At 39.5% G+C, this 24,849-nt stretch overlaps 1 protein-coding gene across 22 annotated transcripts in view; it reads right to left on the bottom strand.

Moving 5' to 3' along the window:
• sipa1l1 (signal-induced proliferation-associated 1 like 1) overlaps nt 1-24,849 on the bottom strand; it is a 392,549-nt gene that overhangs the window by 245,627 nt on the left and 122,073 nt on the right. For 11 of the 22 annotated variants that reach the window (XM_059954480.1, XM_059954471.1, XM_059954463.1 and 8 more), the window contains one exon: nt 6,942-7,041. The exons of 5 other annotated variants lie outside the window; for them this stretch is intronic. The gene's annotated coding sequence lies outside the window, so the exon portion shown is untranslated. The remainder of the gene's footprint in view (nt 1-6,941; nt 7,042-24,849) is intronic. 6 more of the 22 variants (XM_059954404.1, XM_059954327.1, XM_059954407.1 and 3 more) reach the window with 1 other exon arrangement.

Raw genomic sequence — 24,849 nt, forward strand, 5'->3', positions numbered from 1 at the left:
AGAGTCAACACCATTGCCAGAAGCGTGGCAGGAGGCCTCCTCTACCCTACATCTTGGTGAATGTGCAGTTGCTGGAGAATAATACTGATGATATCAGAGCAAGGTGCTGTATCAGAGATAGATGAAGCAGATCAATTGTTTGTTGCCATAAAAATTGGTTAATGGCAAATACTCCAGATGCAGTGATACAACTGGTCGGTTTTATGACTTTCAGAATGGATTGAACCTCGAACTCTGGTAAGGAAAAAGGTGGCAGCAAATGCTTTTTAGTCAATTCTTGCTGGTGTTCAGATGTTCGGGTTATGTCGATTTCTTGCTCCCCTGACCCCTAATAATTAAATGTAGATCATTCTATTTTCATCAGGAGTTCTCATCCATGATGCTGGCTGCAGTTCATATATCACCAGCGGCCAATTATAAGCAAGCACTCGCCGAACTGCATGAGGTTGTCTGCAGAAAAGAAACAACCCATTCCAATGCACTTCAAATTAGAGTCAGCAACTTTAACCAGGCCCATTTGAAGAAAACACTGTTCAATTATCACCAGCACCTAATCTGTTGCATGAGAGGTCCCAACACACTAGACCGGGGGTCGGCAACCCGCGGCTCCGGAGCCACATGTGGCTCTTTTACGTCTGTGCTGCGGCTCCCTGTTGCTTTGGGAAATAATTGGTTGTGGCGACCCTTTTCCTGGCACATCCGAACCGACTCACAATTAGATAGCCTACGGGCGTTTGCGAGCACAGAGCTTTGGAGCCCCTGCGCCATGGGGGGCAGGTTGAGGGAGGCTTAAAAGTGAGGCTGAAGATTTCGAATAAAATTTTTTCCTTCGACTGCAGTTACCGACTCCGTGTCGTAATTTTAGCGCTGCGTGTAGCACACCGCTACATGGTCAGTATTTAATTAAAATGTATTTTATGTTAGTTTGTTAGTTTTTGAAATGTAAATCTAAATTTGAAGATTATGGTGATCTTGTACAATCTAAATAAGATGTTGTGGCGACCCATTTCCTGACACATCCAAACCCGCTCACAATTAGCCAGCGTTCAGGCTAAGGGAGATAGCCTACGGGGGTTTGTGACTACGTGTCTTTTGCAGCATCCGCGCCCATGGGGGGCGGGTTGAGGGAGGCTTAAAAGCAAGGCTGTTTAGTTCGAATAAAGCTATCTTTGACTGCAGTTTACTGACTGCGTGTAGCACACCGCTACAACGTGTTTTTATCGCTGGCTGTCCAGAGGGGAGGTGCTGAAACGCTTTGTCGCGTGTCTGGAAGAAGTAAAAACTTTCCTGGGCAGCAAAGGGCTCACCTTTCCTGAGCTGGAACAGCCAGAGTGGCTGGAAAAGCTACACTTCATGGTAGACATGACAGAGCACCTGAACATGCTGAACACAGCTCTTCAACGGGGTAAGGACGTACAGTCCTGCACATGTTGGAGGATGTTTTGGCATTCCAGCGCAAGTTGACGTTGCTTGCCAGAGATTTACAGAAAGGCACATTGTCTCACTTCCCCAATTTGAGAGAGTTCAAACAAGGTCACGACATGATAAATTCGGAGTATTTACATTCTGCAATCATCGCAATGCAAACATCGTTTGGGAAACGCTTCTGTGAGTTCAGAGAGGAAAAAAAACACATTATCCTTCCCGGTCACTCCCCTAAGCATTGATCCATCCCTACTGAATACGACTGCATTGTCAGGTGTGAGTCAACCTGAACAAGTATGATAAATATTTTAATTGCCTATTATTTTACGTATATTCATATGTTTTCATTGTTCAGTGAAATAGTCCTTTTATTTTTCAGGTTGACAGCTGGCTGACGTTATTTTTGGTTTGCTGCTGGTGGCAAATTTAAGTTTGCCATTTTTCATAAATACAAGAAGGACTCAAATAGACGTTGAGTATTTTACTTAAAAGTAACCTTCAACCCAACGTCTTTTTTTCGGAGTTCAAAATGTTTTTGTTGCATGCAGAAATGTAATTTCGTTTTCTCTGCAGGAGTTCATCAATTTCATAAATGCAACACATTATAGTTTGTTTATACATAGCATAAAGGCAAAACAAAACGTTGTATGCAGTGTTATTTCATTTTAAATGTCAAACGGGTTTTGCGGCTCCCAGTGTTTTCTTTTCTGTGGGAAACGGGTCCAAGTGGCTCTTTCAGTGGTAAAGGTTGCTGACCCCTGCACTAGACCATTGCCACACAACAATAAGGAATGCCTATCATTCCGTTCCGAGACCACATATTGTCATGTCAGACCACTTGGCTGTAATCCTTCTACCTGCATACAGACAGAGCCTTAAAACACAACTGAGAATGGTTACAGGATTGCCTTGAGTCAGTGCACAGGGCCAAGTTCAAAAACTCATCTGAGGACCTGAATGACTCTACCAGGGTTGTTTCAGACATTATTAAAACAATTGTAGATGAATGTGTCCCCACAAAATCATTCAGGATTTTCCCCAATCAGCAGTCCTGGATGAACAATGAAATACAGAATTTGCTGAGAGCCAGATCAGAGGCATTCAGGTCTGCAGATCAAGAATGCTACAAGAGGTATGCTCTCTGGAAAGTTATCTCACAGGCAACGTGGCGAGTCTGGACTAGACTGGAACCAACAAGGGATACTCAATAGATGTGGCAGGGTTTGAATGCCATAGCCTCCTACAAAAGTTAAATCTTGCATAGGAGACAGTAGTTTCGCTTCCAGGTGAGCTCAATGCCTTGTATGCTTGCTTTGACCACCAGTTCAGAGAGGAACCATCACACAACCACCATGTCTCCCAATGATCCTTTAGTCTCAGTATCGGATGAAGCGCGGGCTGCCTTCAAGAGAGTGAATCCAAGTTAAGCATCTGGTCCAGATGGAATACCTGGCCAAATACTGAAGACTTGAGCTGACCAACTAGCTGGTGTATTCACTGTTATCTTCAACCTTTCACTCCGGCAGTGGGTGGCACCAACCAGCTTCAAGCAGGCTCCAATCAAACCGGTGCCCAAGAAGTGCATGGTAAACTGCCTCAATGACTATCACCCAATGGCACTTACAACCAGTAATTATCGAAGGATCAGAGGTGGAGGGTCAGTAACTTTAAATTCCTGGGTATTGCTATCACAGAGGACCTGTTCTGGATCCATCACATGCAAAGAAAGCACAACATCGCATCTACTTCCACAGGAGTCTGCAGAGATTTGGCATGTCATCAAAACCCTTAGAAAAGTTCTATAGACGTTTGGATGAAAGTGTGCTGATAATGGCCTGGTATGGCAATGCCAATGCTTTTGAGTGGAAAATCTGACAACAGGTTGTGGATTTGGCCCAGAACATCACAGGTAAAATGTTCCCAACCATTGAGCACATCTACATGAAACACTGACATAGAAAAGCAGCATCCATCAAAGATCCTCACTACCCAGGCCATACTCTTTTCTCACTGCTGCCAACAGGTAGAAGGTACATGAGTCTCAGAACTCACACCACCAAGTTCAACAATAGTTTCTAGCCCTCAACCATCGGGCTCTTGAACAAAAGGGGATACCTACCCGCATTTTACTTCTGGTATTTCCACAACTAATGGTCGCACTTTAAGGGCATTTTAATCTTATTTCATGCTTGTTACTCATTGCTATTTATTTATATTTGCATTTGCACAGTTTGTTATCCATTGATCCTGTTTATAGTTACTGTTCTATAAATTTACTATGTGTATCCACAGAAAAAGAATCCCAGGGTTCTATGTGGTGACACATATGTACTCTGAACACTGAGGATACTGGCTGAGTGACTTAGTGAAGCCTAGAGCTAGCATCATCATGGATAATGATTGTAGCAGCAGATGGGCCATGACACAAGATGTGCACAAGTTGACAAATGCAAATATGGACTAGTAAATGGGGTCTGTAGCAGGGTCAGAAGCTGATGGTTTAAATCTTCATTCTTTTCTTGTGTAAGCTACCTCAATCCAAGATCTAAATGCATTTTTGTAAACTGTTAATTTAAATCTTAGATGTTATTTAAATACCAAGCCAGGATTGGAATGTGCAAGTCGTTAGTTTAAAAATGAAAAAAAAAACTCAAAACAAAAATATTTTTAAAGTAGTTTACTGAAAAGGTAAGGTCCAAGAAAAGCTCGAAAAATCCACAGGGCAGTTAAGTTAATCCAAAAGCAAAGTAGAGGGTGAAACATGATATTTCAATTTTGCGACAACAGAACCAATTTTTCTCACCAAAAAAAAAGAGAAAGTTAAGTTTCTCCAGATCAATCTGATCTATCAGTAAATAATAACACAAAGCAACAAATATACTGGAATATTAACATTTAGAAGAAAGAATTTCAAGAACAAAATTTCTTTTTATCTCTAGATTTCTCACATTACACATTTAACTTTGCATCCCCTATTTCCAGCACCACCAATGGCATTCCTTCTAAACTGGGAGGTCAGGTGATAATTACTTCCACAAGTTTTTTGCTACTTTTGCTAACAGGAGGAATTAGAAATCATCAATAAAAGACAGACTGTTCTATATAGTTGCAGCGGTGCAACAAATTCATGTATTTATGGAACATCCAAAGCTTGCAACTGAGATATCCTGTCCATGTCACTTGGCAAAAACCCTTATGCTACAAATTAAAGCATCATCGGCCACCCTAGGTGCACAAAAGCCTAAATAAATGTTTCTTACATTTTCCTCACAGCTTGTGATTTGAAATCAGGCTGTGAAAATAATCATGACTCTATAAGTTTAAGGATTTCCTGTGTGAAGGAACTGAGTTTAAAATGAAAAACAGGATTCAGAGTCACAGAATCATTAATATAACCAGGGAAACAGCAAAAATTAAATTTGTATTCAGCCCATGCTTACATGACAGACTGGATCATTCTGCCTTTGATAGAAGCCAATGTCATTGCAAAGAATTGCAAATCAACCTCTGAAGATGTGGTCAAAGTTGTCGCTGCACAGCAGATAAGGATTATTAATATATATTTGGTTCCCGTTCTGCTATGAATGACCTTACTGAAAACAGGAGGAAAGAGGTGGCATGTGGAAGTAAATGGTGCATGCAGAATGAGTGGATAGGCATGAAAGGGAACAAGAAATGCATGAAGGGAAATGTTGTTGTAGGGTATTGTCCAAGGCATGGGAGGGCATGAAGGGAGGTGAAGATAGACACAGGGCAAAGGAATAGAGACAGTGTATAGGATCATTGCAGGTGAGTGGAAGCATCTTCAACAGACTTGGCTATTTCCTTCCCCAAAAATAAGATAGCAAACCTGATTGTTCATAGTTGCACAGGAATGTACTCTTGACCTTACTCTTTGTAATTAGGATATGACTACTGCAGGGGAAGTCAGAATTCAGTTTAAATTAAGGAGTGGCCTACTCCAGTTTCTGTTTCTTACATTCTTATCCTAACAGAACTCCTTTGACAGACTTAACTACCTTCCAACATCTTGTTACCTCTACCATTTGTGGTCTGGCAGACTTTGACAAGCAGCTGTTTAAACACATACCAAACAAAAACCAGCAAATCCCAACAATTACTTGGAGCCCATCCAATCAAAATGTCTTTGTTTTTACACAGCTGAACTAAAATGTATACAAATACAGATCTACTCAAAGGTGAATTCAACTAGCATTTTGAAGCAATCTTTCAGTACATCTTAATTTGTCAAATCATATCAAATTGGCATAATCAAAAGGAAAATATAATTGAATATTCAAGTACTTTCTTGCCTTTTCCCCCTCTTTTCTATAGGTGTGAATTCTGCATTTGCAGTAACACCAACAAACAGGGCCTTAGATACCATCAGCATAGCTGGTGACCACTAAGGTTCACAACATCAGCATAGACAATCTAAACTACGTAGTTGCCTATCAAAGTAATGAACTATCGTTAACCACCCACTCTGGACTTGTAATAGTTGACCAATAAATTATCAGATAAAGAAACAGGTGAAAAAGCATCGACTATTTTGGTACACCTATCGAAGGTTGCTTAAGCCTTGGGGTGCAAAGGTTGAGTCACCTAAATGGTTCGGACATAAAAGTATTTCATATGGAATACCTCAAAGCAGCTTGGAGTTTTGTCTTTCATTGAAAGTGCACTCTAACTAATCACAGTATTCTAGATCCACAATTTGATTCTAATGTTATTAGTAAATTATGACTAGAAATGAATTTCCATCGAACAATGATTAAATACTCTCTTATATTCTCTATTCAGTGGTAATTTAGTAGAATCACTTTTCTATGGTGAATTTCACAAGCTTCTTTTTGATTGCTGAGCTATCTGCTGATCAAGATATGAGCATCTGATTTCAGAAAGGATATACTGTCTTTGGAGGATTATAGAAGGGTTCCAATAATAAAGGACTCAAGTTGCATAGCAAAGCTGGGGTTACTTATTTTAAAGCAGAAGGTATTTCACCTTCTCTTGAATATGGATAACTAACTATTTGCCTCCTGAGAAGAGGCTAGTCTCTTGTCCCATTCAATTTCTATTAAAACAAAAAACTGTATCTCTGCCTGTCAGTGATAAGGAACCCCTAAATATATAAACACTTTTTAATCGGAATTTACCATGGAGAAGCAAGTGAAGACTGGTGAGTTCAGTGGTACAATACAGGCTGAGGTCTAAGGTTTTGTTTTCAAATTACATCTGATCTGACACAAACAACTACCACTCCTATTCTGAGGGCTTAAAATTCCTGCCCTATGTCCCCAAAACTAAACTTCCAAAATCTTTGTAGCTGCAGCTTCTCAAACAAATTTGTTAACACAAATCTCTTCCCTTCCATGGCAATTACAATTCCTTTTGACACAGGAGGCAATTCTATCTCCTTATCTATGCTGGATTCTCAGAGCAACCCCATATTTCCCCATTACATTTTCTCTCAGATTTTCATCAATGGCAGCCCAAGTTCTTCTACAGCTTACCTGCACAAGAAACAATTTATAATCAGTTGACCTACCAACCAGCATATCTTTGGGATGATGGAGGAAACTGGAGCAGAAGGAGAAATTCATGCAGGAGAACCTGTAAGCACCAGAGAGATAACAGCAAAGATCAGAAACAAACTCAGTTCATGAAAACTAAGTAGTTCTACCCGCTGGGCCACTGTTTCCCTTCCCCCTATAAATATATCATATTGTACTAATTCTCAACAGAAATATTAATATTTTTGTAGACTTCAAGAAACATAAATTTTACTTTGAAGTCGTGTTGTGCAGTGTATATAGGACTATTTTCTGTTGATTTTTCCCCAAGAGCAATCACATATTTTGAGGATATTACTGCAATAAATCAAATTACTGCTACATTTTAACTTCACTCACATTGATTGTTGTTTGAACCTTTTCAAGTTCAAGTTTAATTGTCATTCAAACATACACATGTATACAGCTAAACAAAACAGTGTTCCTCCAGAGACAAGGTATAAAACACAGTTATACAGTCACACAGACACAGTTCCTTAAGGTTGGTGGGGGGGGGGGGGGGGTGGTAGTGGAGACAAGCTCCCACCACCTATTAAATTCTCCCAATGGCGTGGGTCTCAAATAGTTTCTGTCAACTAAGTCCACCTCCTAGCCTTTGTGTGAGGAATGCTTTGGAAGCAATCCCCGAGGGAATAATCTGGAGCTGGAGTCACTGCAGCAGTCCTATGCTGAGTTCAATGCTGACTGGTAACTCCTGCGTTGCTGCATCAACCTCACTGTTCCTGTGGGTTCATCAGATGTGTGGAGCGGGGGAGCTTGCTACATGGGCAACAGCTTGTACTCCGCATTGTACTGTCCCGGTTTGCATTTCTGGGCAGCTAAGATGCAACATCCATGGTCGATCCTGACCAACACACAGTCACACACAGCAAACATAGTATGATAACACATGTAGTCACAAAATAATATTAGCACAAGTCCCGAGTGGCATGGCCTGAAGACTGATGCTGCATGGAATGTTGTCTTGGAGCTACAATTCTGTAGGAATATGCATGTATTATTTCCTCATCTTACTCTGGGTCAGCTGCAGATGAATGAAAATCAGCTCGTCTCGCACTGGATCAGCTGCAGATGAAGACAATCCAGCTTGTCTACCGGTGAACAAATGTTGGAGAGCAGAACCCAACAGGACAGCAGGCGTGCAGTGGCCAGCCTTCCACCCAGCATGCCCACTGTGCCTCTCTCTCCTACACCACCTTGGCATCTCCTCCCAAAGCGTCGCTATAAGAGGCGACGCTGCACCACGAGGGCTTTGTCCGCACAACAAACGAAACTACACAACTCCCCCACCATCAGTCTCACAAATGAACCAATAAATGGGCTTGCAGTATTTTGCATTACCAATGTCCAACAGGGTCTTGTGACAAGTAAAATGTTTAAGACAAACATTTGTACCATTAGTGGACCTGCAGAAGCTCCTGTGACCAAGTGTGCAGCTGTCCTACTGGAAGAAGCACGTGGACCAAATTTTTGCAGCACATGGGACTAAATTTGACTGAATAAAGGTCAGCTTGCTTACTTTGAATTAGTGGCTTTCAGTACCACTCTACTGCAATTTATATACAGTACATTCCATTAGAGAGTACTCACATAAAACATGTCATCAGCTGATGGCTTGAAGGTTAAGATGTTATTTAAAACAGTTGACAGCACAAAAAACAACATTAACTAAGAAAGTGAGATTTACTTAAAAAGAACAAGCAAACTACTGCAACTTCTTTTCAATAAGATGATTTCTTTTTTTAAAAAATGAAACACATTGAGATCAACTTCATTCATATGATGGATATAAACAAAAATTAATTTGTCATTGCAGCAGTTGAGTTTCCCAAGTTTGATTCAATGGTTTCAATCATGGATCAGCAGGCCAGTGTCAGTACACTTACTCTTTAACATATGATTTTAAAATCTTATATCTATAGTCATTGGAGTATAATGTGGGAAACAGGTCAATTTAAGCAAAGGAAGCTTATTCAAACAGTAACATGTAACGATCAGATACCCTGCTCTTCAAATGTTGCTTGCTTAGACATAGATATGGAACACTGGGGACTACATCTCTGCTCTTTTCTGAAATACAGCCTTGGATATTTTACGTCCTCGTGGAAGGAGATGGGGCCTCACTTCAATGTTTTCTGTCAAGGGAAAGCCCTCTGGTCATGCAGCACTTAGTCAAATTGCATTGGAAATTCCATCTTGGACGTGATCAAATCCGTGGAGAGGGAAATAAAGTCATGGGCAGCCACTTACCAAACCACAGCCATCACTCATTACCCTTGAAGTTACCAGTTGAATTATTATTCTCCTTTTTTTAATCCACAGTAAGAAATAAAAGATGCAGTTTGTGAACACAATCCTGTACATCAATCTTCATGATGCACTCTCCCACCCCATCACTGCTCATCTTCCTTAACAACCCACATACAAATGGGAGTAAATGGGGCTGCTATGGATGGGTATAATGGTCAGAATAGACCTGCGGGCTGAAAGGCCTCGTTCTGTACTGTACGAGTCTGTGCTGCAGGGTGAAATTTTATCCTTTGGTCCACCGGCTGCCTTGTTGACAGCTTTCCAAAAGGGTTAATGTACGAGAACCATTTTGGTAAATGGTTTGAAGTCTCTTGGATCTCATGTGGTACTACACATTCAAGTAGACAGTTGTCTTCTCCCAATGCTGCTACATTTTCCCCCTGGGACAATTTTGGACCTGACAATGGTGAGGAGAAAAGTCTTATTTATATCTTTCTAAAACTGGAAAGATGACAGGAGCAGTCAAGCTCAGTCCTGTTCGACATTGCCTTCAGGTATACCAGGATCACTGGAATTTCATAATTCACATTTCAAGTATGCATATAACTACTGATCTACACTCAAGTGACCATTTTATTAGGTGCATCTTTACACCTGTTCATCAATACAAAAATCTAGACAGCCAATCATGTAGCAGCACAATGAATAAAAACATGCAGATTGGTCAAACAGTTCAGTTGTTGTTCAGATCAAACTTCAGAATTAGGAAGAAATGTGATCCAACTAACTTTGATTGTGGAATGATTATTCTTGCCAGATGGGATGGTTTGAGTATCTCAGAAGCTGCTGATCTCCTGGGACTTTCACTGACAGTCCCAAACGGCGCGATAAACAAAAACCATCCAGTGAACGATAGTTCTGTGAGTGAAAATGCCTTGATGATGAGAGAGATCAGAGAAGAATAACTGGTTCAAGCTGACAGGAAGGGGACAGTAACTCAAATAACCACACGTTACAACAGTGATGTGCAGGAGAGCATCTCTAAATGGACCTTAAAGTGGATGAGCTACAGCAGTAGAAGACCACATTGGTTCCTCTCCTGTACCTAACAAGTGGCCAGTGAGTATCCATTTGCAGCAGTACAAACACAAATCATTTCATATTTAGTTCATTTCACGGATAACAATCATTTTGACATGGTCAACACATTGAAGTACAGGCTCCAACTATATGACGCCAGTATAGTCCAATCATCCAGACAATATACAGTAGACAATGCAGACAGAAGCACTTTAACAAAGATTTTCAATTGGTAACCAGAAATGGGCTTTAATCTTCTGATCTGGATATTACTCTTTGGCTCACTATTACATTGCATGCTAGATTAGATGGTTAACATACTAAATGCCATATGCAGCAAAATTATTCTAGATGGCTCAGAACACATCAAGGCACTGTGTAAATGCATCTTCATTGCTTTTGTTTCTGGAAACAGGACAAAAATCACATTAATTGTGCTTCTACATAAATTGCGGAATTCATTAACCACATTTAAAATCCTAAATGGATACAGAACAACGTTTGCCACCTAAAGACTTTTTCTTTCAAAAATCATTTGTTACAAGTCTAGAAACTAGAATTAGAATCAGGTCATTATTACTGACATATGCAGTAAAATTTGTTGTTTTGCATTAATGTTTCAGATCAAAGATATTTTATTAGACCTATAAAGTAAAAAAAAACTACTTTTAAGCTGGAGAGAGGATAAGGGAAGGATAATTAGGACTAAAAGAATATCTCTGAGAGGCTGAGAGAGTAATTCTACTGAGCTATCCGGTTGACTGATTAAGAAAGTGGGAGAAAAAAAACTTAGTATTACAGATGGGTAACATACAGCAGATCTGGTCAGTTCAGATAGAAGCAAAAAAAAAAGCATGTTACCCAAAATACTTGAATTTGAGATGGAGTCTAGGAAGTTGCAACACGTTGAGACAAAACATTAAGTGTTATTCCTCAAGATCGTGTTGGTCCCTATTAAAGCAGAGGCCACATTGCAAATGATGGAAAATTACACGACAGGCAATTCAAAGTTTAGGTTACCACTATGTACTGCTCCGAGGAGGTTAACAGTCACCCAACGTGAATCTCCTTTCTTCAATGTGAGGAGGCCACACATCAGTGCACTAAAAATGCCAGTGAATCACAGCATCTTTGTGGGATCCTGGACTGTATGAAGGATTAAAAACAAAAACTAAAGTTGCATCACTCTCTTTGCAACTCCCTGGTCCACTTTTCCAACTATACGTACCACTCCTCTCCTCACAGTGCTTTCTCATGCCAACGACACAAAATTCAGCACCTGCTCATTCAAAAAAAAAGCTTAAGCATTCAGAAATATTGCACTCCATTTTCTGTCAGCTATTTTTCACCACCACTACCCTCACCATTGACTTCAATTGGACAAGAAGTTAACTTGGCAGTGGTTCTATACAGATTTCTGAATTTAATGCTGGGAGCATGAGAGAGTCTGCACTGCCAAACTCGATCCACTGAGAAGTCCATCTGTGCAGCACGAGTTCAGGGGCCAACGCTTACTTGGAACAAAAGCTGAACTTCAGTCTCCACTTGGAATCCCAAAGTGCCATCTAGTTAAGCACTTGAAAGGTTACAAATCATCTACTGATCCACTGGATGTCAAGCAAAAGATCTGCCTAATTCTGTCCACTTTAGTTATAATACCATTGACTGATGCATTTGTGTATTGTTTCTGATACTCAACAGATAGAAAATTACAATAAGTTCACTGCTAAAATGCTGTGAAAGATTGACAGTGGTTGTATTTCGGCTTGCATGGTGTGGAAAATAAAACTCAACAGCTTCAAAATGTTGATTATACACTGGATGCATTAAAACCTTGCAGCAGAAATGCATCGAGGTGGTGTCAAGAATCAGTAGGTTTTGTTCAAAAATTAAAAGACCAGCACATTTTTCAGCTATTATCATAAAAACAAAGGTTCCCAGCACCTGAAAATAATGTCTTCAAGCTGCTAACATTAGGGCTCTCTAATATTTGACTGTGCGAATGCATCACATAATATAGCACAAATAACAAATACAATCACTGTACAATAAACTGGGCTGAGATAAAAATACAGGAGCTCTGTACAAGAAGGGACAGAGCCGACTGTACTTCCTGAGGAGGCTCCGGTCATTCAACGTCTGTAGAACTATGCTGCAGATATTCTACCACTCAGTGGTGGCCGGCATTCTATTCTGCACTGTAGTTTGTGGGGCAGCAGGGTGAGAGCAGCTGATGCCAAAAAGATCAATAAGCTCATCAGGAAGGCTAGTTCCGATCTGGGGGTGGAACTGGATTCCCTGGTGGTTGTGTTTGAGGGGAGGATGCTGCAGAAGCCACAGAGTATTATGTGAGAGCAATCCCTCTCGCTCCCTCCATGATGTACTGGACAGAGAAGCACATTTAGTAACAGACTGATTCCACCGAGCTGCACCATTGAATGCCGCAGGAGATCCTTTCACCCTGTGGCTACAAGGCTCTACAACTCCACCTCCTTAAGTACATGGTTTCATTGCACATCTGTATTTTGCACCAATACTTTTTAATGCACATTTTGCTTATTTTTCATACCTCAATGCTTACATTTTGTAATTTAAAGTATATATTTCTGACTGAGCAACCTTGCAACAATAATTTCCTTTGGGATAAATAAAGTTTTATCTTACCTTATCTTAACAAAGGTTGAAACTGGAGTGCTTGAGTATCAAAGCATAAAAATGTTTCAATGTATCTCAGTATAGAAAAGATACAGTGATAAGATCAAAAACCATAATACAAAATACAAATGTAGCCAATAAACTACTTTACCAGGAACCAAATATTTCACTTAGAACAAGCTCAAAGCACTAGTACTGTCACTTTTGACTATCCAGCAGCTGAGGTGCATTAAAGCAAGCAACCAATGATCAAACCATGCCAGTGACATAAATGAAAGAGATTTTTCTTATATAATATGCCCTTCTTAATCTCAGGATAGCCTGGAGTATTTTATAGCCGAGTTTTAATACAGGAAATTCAACGATTTCCACACAGCAAGCTACCACAAACATATAATAGCAATCAGAGATCCTCCCCACCCTAGTTCTTCTCTCACTGCTGGCATCAGGTAGAAGGTATAAACCTCAGGACCTGCACCACCAGGTTCAAGAACAGTTACTATCCCTCAACCAGCAGGCTCTTGAACGAAAGGGGATTCCTCACTTGCCCATCCATTGAGATATTCTCACAACCAAAGATCTCACTTTAAGGATTCTTTATCTCATGTTCTTGTTATTGATTGCTATTTATATATACTTGCATTTTGTCATCACCTGCACTCTGGCTGATCCTGTTATAATTATTATTCTATGGGATTGATGAGTATGCCCACAAGAAAATGAATCTCAGGGTTGTACATGATGGCATATGCATTTTAATTTTAAAAAAACTTATTTTGAACTTTGGCTTTTTAATTTAATTCAATTTGAATAAAAATATTGGATAGGACTCCACAGAAACCTCTTTGACTCACCTTTGAGGTACTTCTGTGGGAAATACTTCTTTAGGTCCATAGAAAAGATCATCAAACTCTTAGTCAAACATATTAAAAAAGATACCTTCAGTGGGGCAGCTCTCCTTCCATATCCATTGGGTTACTGGGATATTACTTACATCTTTTTTGCTCAAGGCTTGAAAATGGATGAAAACAACTTGCATTGTTACAAGTGTAATTAATATTTTAAAAGCTAAATGTTTATTCTGAAAATGCATTAAGGTTAGAATATTACAGTTACAGTATAAACATTTTAAATTCTAAATCTGAGCTTTAGCTATAGAAATTGAAATTAATAAATTGTAATTCTAGTTGACAGATAACTAACAGTGACAACTCTAAATCACTGTTAGCAAACATTACATTTATGTACCCCAGAGATTGTTGCCTAGCTTTCTTCCTCTTTTCAGGAAAAGAGATTTCACTGAGTAGATGGCAAGTGCTTACAAAGACAAGGACAAGCTAAGCAGACCAGCAAGCATTTTCTTGCCTATCATTTTGTGTTATACATCCATAAATAATGTTGACAAGGTAGCTGAGGGATAGAACGGATGATCTGGGAATGATAGCAGACTGAGAACTAACAAAGACCAAGTTTGTCTAACACCAACTAGATTGTCAAATCTAACAAGCCAATTAGTGTAATTTTATGGATGGAAATGGACAGTTTGACATTTTGGGTCAAGACTTTTCAACAAAACCGTGCACTGCTCTCATTAATGTTTGAGACAATGCAAAGTAGCACATTTTCACTTTTTCGTTAGCATGGAAAAATATGAAACTGTATTTCTGTAACAAAAGAACAAGGTAATCCACTATAGTGGTAAAACACACTGCTTCATCCATACTGATCCTTTTCAAAGAAAATAATAATCCAGTGCCCTCAGGTTCCTCCACTCACCTGCACAATAGAGTAAATTTACAACCGTCAATTCAACCCATTTGCCTTGGGTGTATGGAAGAATGGAAGAACACCAAAACAACCAGAAAATACACATGCAGTCACAATGAGAAAATGCCACTTTCAAGTAATAAATAGGTTAGAAATCTGCATTTCAAATCTTATATGCACTATAGTTTTATTGTTTACAGCTTTGAGTCACAGCTGAATTTATTAAGGTTTAGAAGTAATCTTTAAGGATTTAAAAGGTTTTATATAATTTAAGTACTGGCAGTTAAATTCTATATTAATAACCTGCAACCTTAACACTACATTTAGCCTTCAATGATACTGGACATAAATGCACACATAACCACGCTTCCTCAATAAAATTCAGTTCCAAACAAGGTGTGCACCTATGATAGATTACCCAAAATGGCAACCAAACAGAATAGACTTCAGAGTTTCTGAAGTGTTCCTCTGCAAGATACCACCAAGTTAGAAAAAGATAGTCAGTCAGAAATGGTCAAAATGACAAATATACAAATATCAGAGTTGTATTGTACATGCATACTTTGACAAAAAAAAAGTACGATCACTTAGCTGTTCCCAGGATCACAAGTCCTGCAAGGACTTAAAAGAGAAAGTGTTCAGGTGTTTACAAAATGGAGTCAGATGGCTTTCATGCACACTATTAATGGATAGCTGGGAAAGTGACTTAAGTTTTAGAATTCTGCTACGGTTCCATTATCTCTTTTCATTTTCCTAGTAACCTCTGACATGGCTGACTAATCCATACTCAAGGACAGCTGAGCAGAGTGACACCACTGCAGTGACCCAGGGAATAGCAAAATGATCATTTTGACCATTTCTAGTTATGTACCATTTTCTAACTTGTTGGTGATACCTTACAAAATGCCCTGATGAATGGTCTCAGCCCGAAAGATCAACTGTTCACTTTTTTCCATAGATGCTGCCTGGCCTGCTGAGTTCCCCTAGCATTTTTTGTGTGTTGCTTTGGATTTCCATTATCTTCAGATTTTCTTGTGTTTGTGACACCATTCTTTCCTGCTTTCATTATTGCCTATCTAATTGTGGTCAGAAAAACTTCTGGCAATATCATCTTTCCCCTCTGCCACCACTTCCCATGTTCCATCACATACCATGCTGTCCACCTCCCACCATTTTTGATGACTTCACCATGTATTCATGATGACAAGTCATCCAGTCAAGACATCAATTCCAGCTGTGTACCAAAGCAGCCTCTGATCTCTGTGATTCATCTCGAAACTCCAATTGCAATGTTGTCTTAGAGTATGGTGAAGCTGCCAATTGCAAATAATCTGCTTTAAGTAAAAGGCAAGGAGTAGAATGAGAACAAATGAGAGAGAAAAAATACTGCAAGAGTTTTAAAGCAAAAGGAAATTCTGGAAATACTTAGCAGGCCAGGGAGAAAAGCTGAGTTAACTAGTAGATGAGTTAACATCTAAACTGACAAGTCCTAACCAAACAGGAAAGCCTAATTTCCAAAGTTGGTGAAATTAGAATCAAGTGCAATGAGTTGCAATATGGCCAGATGGGAGATGATGTGATCTTCCTTAAGATTATAGTGGAATTCCTTGTGTCCATTGAGACCAAAGACAGAAAGAGTGAGAATAACAGAAAGAGACAGAAAGACACCAGAGTAGGAGAATGGAGAATTAATGAAAAATCTCACAGGCTGTCCATCTGGCTTTGATCATCCAGAATAAAAACAATACCTACATCAGGCTGCTGTTTATTGCTTACAACTCTGTATTCCACATAATCATTCCCTCACTACTAATCAATAAGCTTCAAAACCTAAGCCTCTCTACTTCCCTCTGTAACTGGATCAATGATTTCCTCACTGGGAGACCACAGTCAATGTGGATCAGATATATCATGTCTTTCTTGGTGACAATTAACATTGGCATAGCTCAAGCCCTGCCTCCTTAGCCCAGTGCTCTGCTCCTGTACACCCAGTGACTATGTGGCTAGGCAAAGCAGAGATACCATCTATGAATTTACCAATGACACAAAATCGCAGATAGTGACAAAGAAGCATGCAGGAGTGAGATAGATGAGATGGTTGAGTGTTACAACAACCTTGCACTCAATGTCAGTAAGATCAAGGGATTGGTTGTGGGCTTCAGGAAGGGGAAATTGAGGGAACACACATCAGTCCTCATCGAAGGAACAACAATGTAAAGGGTGAGTAGTTTCAAGTTCCTAGATGTCAACACCTCTGAAGGTCTATCCTGGGTCCAACGTATTGATACAATTACAAAAAAAAGGTACAACACCATTTAGGAGATTGAGGATACCCAGCATGCCACTACAAGCTCTCACAAATTTCTACAGATGTGCCATGAAGAGCATTCTAACTGGTTACATCACCATCTGTTGTGGAGGGGCCACTCTATAGAAAGTCACCCAGGAAATGTCCTCTTCTCATTGCTACCATTAAGAAGGTGCAGGAGCCTGAATATTTCAGCAGCAGCCCTCTACCATCAGATTTCTGCTTGGACGATGAACTCATGTACACTACCTAATCTTTTTTCTCTTTTTTCAGTACTTATTTAATTTAATGTTGATACGTATTTCTGATTGTAATTTAAGTATTTATTATGTACTGTTGTCACAGAATTACAAACTTAACATATGCCAGTGATATTAAACCCAATTCTGATCCTGAAAACACACTACTTCACAATTGTACTAGTTAAACTCTTATCTCTCATTCCCTTCCTTCACTTGCCCATTTGATATATGTTCTGTTGTCACCTTTCCAGGGGTTCCAAACCTGGGGTCCATGGATCCCTCAGTTAATGGTAGGGGGTCCATGGCACAGAAAATCTTGGGAACTACTGCCTTTGGCATTCTACTTCACTGTCATACACCAATTTTAGTGTAATGTGCACGCTTCATTATGCTACCTACACTCTCATTCAAATCATGAAAAAAAAATGACAAACAGAAGTCTCAGTGCCATAAGTCATCTTGGGGTCCAAATCTAAAAAACAACCCTCAACCCTGCCTCCTAACACCAAGCACCAACCTTTTTTTAAAAATTACTCTTTATTCTAGTTTTCCTTATCTTCCAGATTTCTTCCATAGTTGAGGAAAATGAAAGGCATCTTAGAATTGGACTTAACTGTTCTTTCCTACACACTATCCTCTGTCTTCATAATCTGCCATAGCTAGTGCTTGGATCTGCATAACACTGTCCTCATAGTTGATTTTTCTCTCTCTTGTAATTAGCATGTTCTGAACTGCAGAACAATCCACTGCCAAGAAACTGATTAATTTGGTGATTTGGCTGTGATTAAAAAGTAAAACCACCAATAGAAATTTGCACTTACAAAATATTTTTTAAAAATCAATTTTAACCCTCAGTGTTAAATTTACATTGAAGAGTAAAACACTACATGTGATTCCACAACTAATATACAGGGAGTTCAACTTCCACAAACAAGTGCAGGTTGAAATTGTGTTGTGTTGGCACAAAATTACATTGTGGAAACACCTCACTGATTCTTAAGCAAGTGAAGAGAAAACTGAGTTCCTAACAAAACAATTCAAAATCTGTTTATGTTAATTATTGTTGCGAGTACAGTCTGTTTAAACCCCGAGTTGTACCAAGATCTCCAGTGGGTATGCTACTCCAAACTCTGGGCAATTCACATTATTGGTAAATTCAGATGTGAAAAACTTAGATGACACAAAATTTAGGTGGGGACAGGAGAGTGGAACAAGTTCAATGCCACAGTGCCTACACAGCTAACGTAATCAAGGTAGATGACATTAAATAGAAATAAACAGATTCTGTGTCGATTAATGAATATTATCCAAAAGTATATCCCATTCTTTGCAGTTTATTAAATGTTTTTGCTTCCAAGTCATTATTAAGCTGTCAGAAAAATCTACAAGCTAAAGTTTCATATTTCCATTCTAATCACATGGAATTCACAGCATGCATCTTTTGTCCTTCCTTTCACCTTTGTTTTTTTTTCCCCACAAGTCAAAATGGAAGGAGTGTGCTAAAAATTAGAAGCCAGAATCAGAAATATTGATTGACTGGAATCGGTAATCTAAAACCACCCATAACACAATAACTTATAGATAAACCTAGCAACAACAGTGCAGCGAAGCATTTTCTTTGTATTTTTCTAGTCTTTAAAGTGTCCTCCCACCACTATCTGTAAGGAGTTTGTATGCTCTCCTAGTGACCGCATGGGTTTCCTCTGGATGCTCCAGTTAGTCCCCCATTCCAAAGAAGTACTGTTAGGGTTAGAGTCAGTAAGCTATGGGTTTGCTATGTTGGCGCCAGAGGCATGATAACAAGTGTGCTGCCTCCAGCGCATCCTCATATTGTGCCTTTGACACAAATAATGCATTTCACAGTCTGTTACAAACAAGAGAAAACCTGCAGATGCTGGAAATCTGAGCAACACACACAAAATGCTGGAGGAACTCAGCAGACCAAGCAGCATCTATTGCAAAATGTTCTGTCAACATTTCGGGCCAAAACCCTTCAGCATGATCTGCTGAGTTCCTCCAGCATTTTGTCTGTCTTTCACTGTCTGTTTCTATGTATCAATGTACATGTGACAAATGAAGCTAATCTAGTGTAGTGTGACAATATTCCTCACCATACCATAAGTTACCCTATATTTTTTGACTAAACCAGCTAATTTCCAAGTGGCAAATGTTTATTATCTGAAATGTTGCTGGGATCAATATCAGTCTCCCTTAATTTATTCTGAGTTGCTTCAAAAACAAGATAAGGACTTCAAGCCCCATTTTAGAGTTTAACATGAATCTTTGTCCCAGAGGTAAAAACTCAATACTTAATCCCAATCTCTTTTTTTCCTATGTTAATATATTACCTCAGTTCTAGTTCTCATGCCTCAATTTCAGAGAATTTTACCAGTATGAAAATCACTTAGAGCTACGTAATTTGTTGGTGTTATTTTGGACAAACATTTTTTTTAAAAACATTTGTGGAAGCCTCCCACCTCACCTATTCAAAAACAGAGGTTGATTTTGTAACGCAATGATTTTAAGGACGATACATGTAACTGGTTCCTTAAGGTTTTTTTTAGCCAGGGGGGTAGTAATGGGATAAGTTCCCACTACCTATTAAATGCTCCCAATTGTGTGTGCCTCAAATAACCTCTGACAACCAAGTACAGCTTCTGGCCTTATTTTGTACCTTAGCTATTAAGCCTGGCAGAACCGTTTCTACTGACAGGAGAAGGGGCAAAGATGGGATACTGACACTCAAGAACCAGGCACTTCAGGCAGATGGGGCTCAAATCCATGGTTGGCAGCTCATCTAGGAGAAGGAAAACTGATCTCAAACCTCTACTGCCTTGTTGCTATACTCATAGGGAAGGCTTCGCGAGTAAACCCCAAGAGAAAAATCTGGAGACACCAAAGTCAGTCCTATATAGAGTTCAATGCTGACTGCAACTTCCTCAACGTTTCTGGTACCAAACTGTATCAGTCTCTGCCGTTCCTTTGGGTTCATCAGATGCGTGAAGAGGGAGGGGGAGCTTGCTACATGGGCAACAGCCTGCTCTCCATATTGTACTGCCTAGGCTTGAGTATCTAGACAGCTAGGACACAATATCCATAGTCAACTCTGAGTGACAGAGGCCTCAAAAACCGAATAGAATAGCTTAATATTCTTAATGGTCTTCCTTTGTTCTGAAAATGTCATATGGAAGTCTTCCACCATTTGGAAGAATTCCACTAGAATGGAATGTGCTTTAGAGAGCAAGAGAAACGGCTGCCGGTGACTTGTTAGCAATTGATTTGTATCTCATTGCTTGCAAAATGTTTCTTCCTTTTAGCAAATATCAGATTTCAGCTGCTGCAGAGTCAGATTCACCAGCACAATCCTTTCTCAAATATGATCTCAGAGTTCACAAGTCAAGCTGACAATAAGAAATGGAACCCAGGACAATAAACTCCTTACTTTGTATCTCTCCCTGGCAGACCATTCCTGGCACCCACCTCTCTGTAAAAAAAACTATTTACCCCACACATGCCCTCAGACAGTTTGCTACTCCAGATTCCAGCATCTGCAGTCTCCTGTGTTGCCCCTTTCAGCAATTTTGGTCGAGGGATAGATACTGGCCCCAGGGCATGAGGTGGGAGAAGAAATAAAGTTCCCTGCTCTTTCTATAAGTAACTCAGTGTACTCATTCACATCTTGCCAACAATAATTCAAGAGATGTACCACTAGTAATTTATATGTATTTCCAAACTTTTAGAGCTATGTCAGCAACACAGTACTTACAAACTGAGTTTAGCCTACAGTTCTCACACTGGCCTCATGCCAATGAGAAACTACAAAACCAGAGTGAAAGCAAGTAATCTTTGATTCCAAAAGATAGCATAAGAAAGAAGGCAAGAAATTCAGCTGAACCTTTACCAGCCTCTGGGATTTCAATTTAAATGCTAACTCCCATTTCATCTTACTGCGCTCACTCTCTGTGGAAGCAAAGGAAATTGGCCTAATCTGCTTTACTTTAAATCAAACATGCTTGCTTAAAAATCTAGTTCACCCACAAAATTTGATGGACGTATGCACATAAAAAGTTTGTTTAATCCTTAGTTGAGACATGACAATTCAAACTATCTCAACCAACTTGCATTTATTCCAATATGCAAAGCCAAAATCTTCACAAGGACTTCACCCGTCTCTATCCAACTCCATTCCTCACCATGCCTGATTTGCGGAGTTCCTCAAGTATTATTGCTACTCGAGATTTCCAGCATCTGCAAAATCTCTTCTGTTTAGAATTATGCTAGGGTACACTTGGTTTAGCTTTACCAATCCTCCACAATTCTTCACTTGAATACCAAAGCAATAGTGCCAATTTAACTATCATGCACATCACATAGAGGCCTAACTGGTTTTCCACTGAAATTTTATAAATGGCTATGTAGCGAGAGTAACTGGATGGCATCAGAAATGAAAACTTTGGGCGTTTTTTCCAGCAATATCAACTAAAAGAACTGCTGACTGAAATCATCTAATTGAGCACAGGTCATAGAATCAAATGAGAATAAAAACAGAAAGTGATTAAAATAGATCAAGCAACATCTCTGCATAAGTCATCTTTTCAGGCCAATGACCTTCCATTGGAAAGGTCTGAAGAAAGATACTGGTGGGTCTGAACAGTCTCTCCACACACAGATGCAGACCAACCTAGATATTGCTGCATTTTCTGTTTCTCCAGCAACTATGCTATGTACTAATGCATTAAATCTAGAACATGTTTCCATTACATGACACAGTATTTACTTTGCCTCTTCTAAAGTACTGTTGCACAATGCAACCCACCAATAGCGTAGCCTTATTAAATATCAAAGCTACAAAATATATGGGAACCAAATGCATCAGGTCAAATTAGTTGAGAAACATAAGATTGTTTGTTGCAAAAAGAATTCATAAACACAAAGATTCTGGAAACGCACTGAAGGACATTTTAATATCTTCAGAGACAATGCATTGATTACATTGCTGATGTAAGATCCTGCTCATATAGTGTAGTTTTCATGCACTGTACTTGACTGTTAACAAAAATTCCTTTGTCTTGAGATCAAAGCTTCAGAAATTTTCTGTTCTGAAATGATTGTCTCTAAGTTAATAATTTTGTATAGAAATATTGGAAAAGAAAAACTATATGGAACAAAATGGAGCATTTTTGACGCTTACGATAAATATCATGGTTACTTGCAACTTAACACCTAAGACTGCAAGACATGGGAGAAGAAATAAGCCATGTGGCCTATCGAGTCTGCTTCACCATTTGATCATGGCTGATCCATTTCTCTCTCAACGTCACTCTTCTGCCTTCTCCCTATAACCTTTCACATCCTGATTTATCAAGAATCTATCAATCCCCACATTAAAGTCAACCAATTGCTTGGTCTCCACAACCAGCTGCGGCAACAAATTCCACAGATTCACCACCCTCTGGCTAAAGAAATTCTTCATCTCCATTCTAAATGGACATCCCTCTATTCTGAGGTTCTAGACTACACTATAGGTAGCATCCTCTCCATATCCAGTCGTAACTAGACCTTATAACATTCGATAGGTTTCAGTGAGATTCCCCACCACCACCATTCTTCAAAATTCCAGTGAGTATAGGGCCAGAGCCATCAAACGTTCCTTATATGATAAGCCTATCAATACCAGAATCATTTTAGTGAACGTCCTCTGTGCCTTATAAAGCCTCAGCTTTACATGTATGTTTTTATTTTCTAGTCCCCACAAAAATGAATGCCAACATTGCCTGGGAAAGATCTCATTCCCACCACAACTTGAAACAGAATTGGAGACTAAGGAAAAATATGCCACTATTGCTTGAATTAAGCAATTTACATGGCCAATTGTAGTTTGGCTTTGTACTGATTTGTGGGTTATGGGTACCACCAATAGGACCAACATTTGTCATCTATCCCTAATTGTCCTTGAAATGGTGGGAAACCCCCTCTTTCCCCTTTTGCAGTCCATCTCTTAAAGGTTTTCGGCACTGTTGTTGGGAGATTCCAGGACTTTGAAACAGTAATGATAAATGAACAGTGACACATTTTCAAATCAGGAAGTGTGTAACATGGGAGGGATCCTGCAAATGAAGTTTCCATTTCCCCTACAATCAAAGAGGTTGGGATTTATAACTACTGTCACTGCAGTCTAAGCAATTGCAGTGGATTTGTGGTACATGGTGCACATAGGAACTATACAATGGTAGATGAAGAGGTGAATGTTCACAATGGTGGGTGAGCCATTCCAACATGCAAGTTGCATTAAGCTGGCTGGTGCTGAGTATTGTAAATATCATTTTATATCATCAAGATAACCATTCCAGAATTTTGCGTCGGTTTTCCAGCATTCAGGCATAGATTGTTTCATGTTCCAAGTTATAAACAAAGCTGAACCCTATACAACTCATCATCGAAATTGCAAAGGAATTTGAAAGTCCTAATGCAAGATTTTCTAAAGTAGCCCTAGTGCAGGACTCCCTAAAGGTTAACATGCAGCTTGAGTAAGTAGTGAAGCAAATGCAATGTTAGCATTCACTTTGAGAGGACTGGAATATAAAAGCAAGGGTGTAATGCTGGGTCTTCATAAGGAATGGGTCAGACCATATTTGGAGTATTGTGCGCAGTTTTGGGTTGTCTCTAAGAATGGATGTGCTGGCACTGGAGAGGTTCCAGAGGAAGTTTATGAGAATGATCCCAGAAATGAAAGGATTAATATTTGAGTGTTTGATGGCTCTTGGCCTCTGCTCACTAGAGATTAGAAGAATAATAAGTGATCTCACTGAAGCCTACAGAATGCTGAAAGGAGACATTGAATATAGATAGAGTAGACTTAAAGGGATTGTTTCCAATATTGAAGAGTCTATGACCCAGAGGCCTCATAGTAGGACGCCCCTTTAGAATAGAGGAATTTCTTTAGCCAGTGGGTGTTGAACCCATGGAAGTCATTGCCATGGCAGCTAAGTCACAGATTCTATTTTAAGAGGACATGATAGGTTCTTGATTAGTAAGGTGTCAAGCTACAAGGAGGGCAAAGGCAGGAGAATGGGGTTGAGAGGGAAAATAAACCAGCCATGATCGAATGGCAGAGTAGACTCAATGGGCTCGATGGCCTAATTCTCCAACCATGTCTTACGGTTTTATGGTGTAACATCAAAACTTCCACTTTTGAACTCATCGCGAAGGAAGGTTATTAGTAAATTGGTTTATTATTGTTGTGTGTACTGAGATACAGTGAAAAAATGTTGCTTTACAAATCAGCCATATGTATCAATTAATTACAACAGCCTATTGAGAGAGTACAAGTGAAAACAGTAATAGAATGCAGAATAAATCGTTACAGTTACAGATATAGTGCAGGCAGACAATTAAGCAGATTGTGAGGTCAAGAGTCCATCTGATCATACTAGGGGACCATTAAACAAGCTTACAACAATGGGATAGAAGTCCTTGAGCCTAGAGATAAGTGCTTTCTGGTTTCTGTGTCTTCTTCCCTTTGTACAGGGATGGAGAATTGAGAATG

Source organism: Hypanus sabinus, chromosome 2, assembly GCF_030144855.1.
Source record: "Hypanus sabinus isolate sHypSab1 chromosome 2, sHypSab1.hap1, whole genome shotgun sequence".
NCBI classification, from domain to species: domain Eukaryota; kingdom Metazoa; phylum Chordata; class Chondrichthyes; order Myliobatiformes; family Dasyatidae; genus Hypanus; species Hypanus sabinus.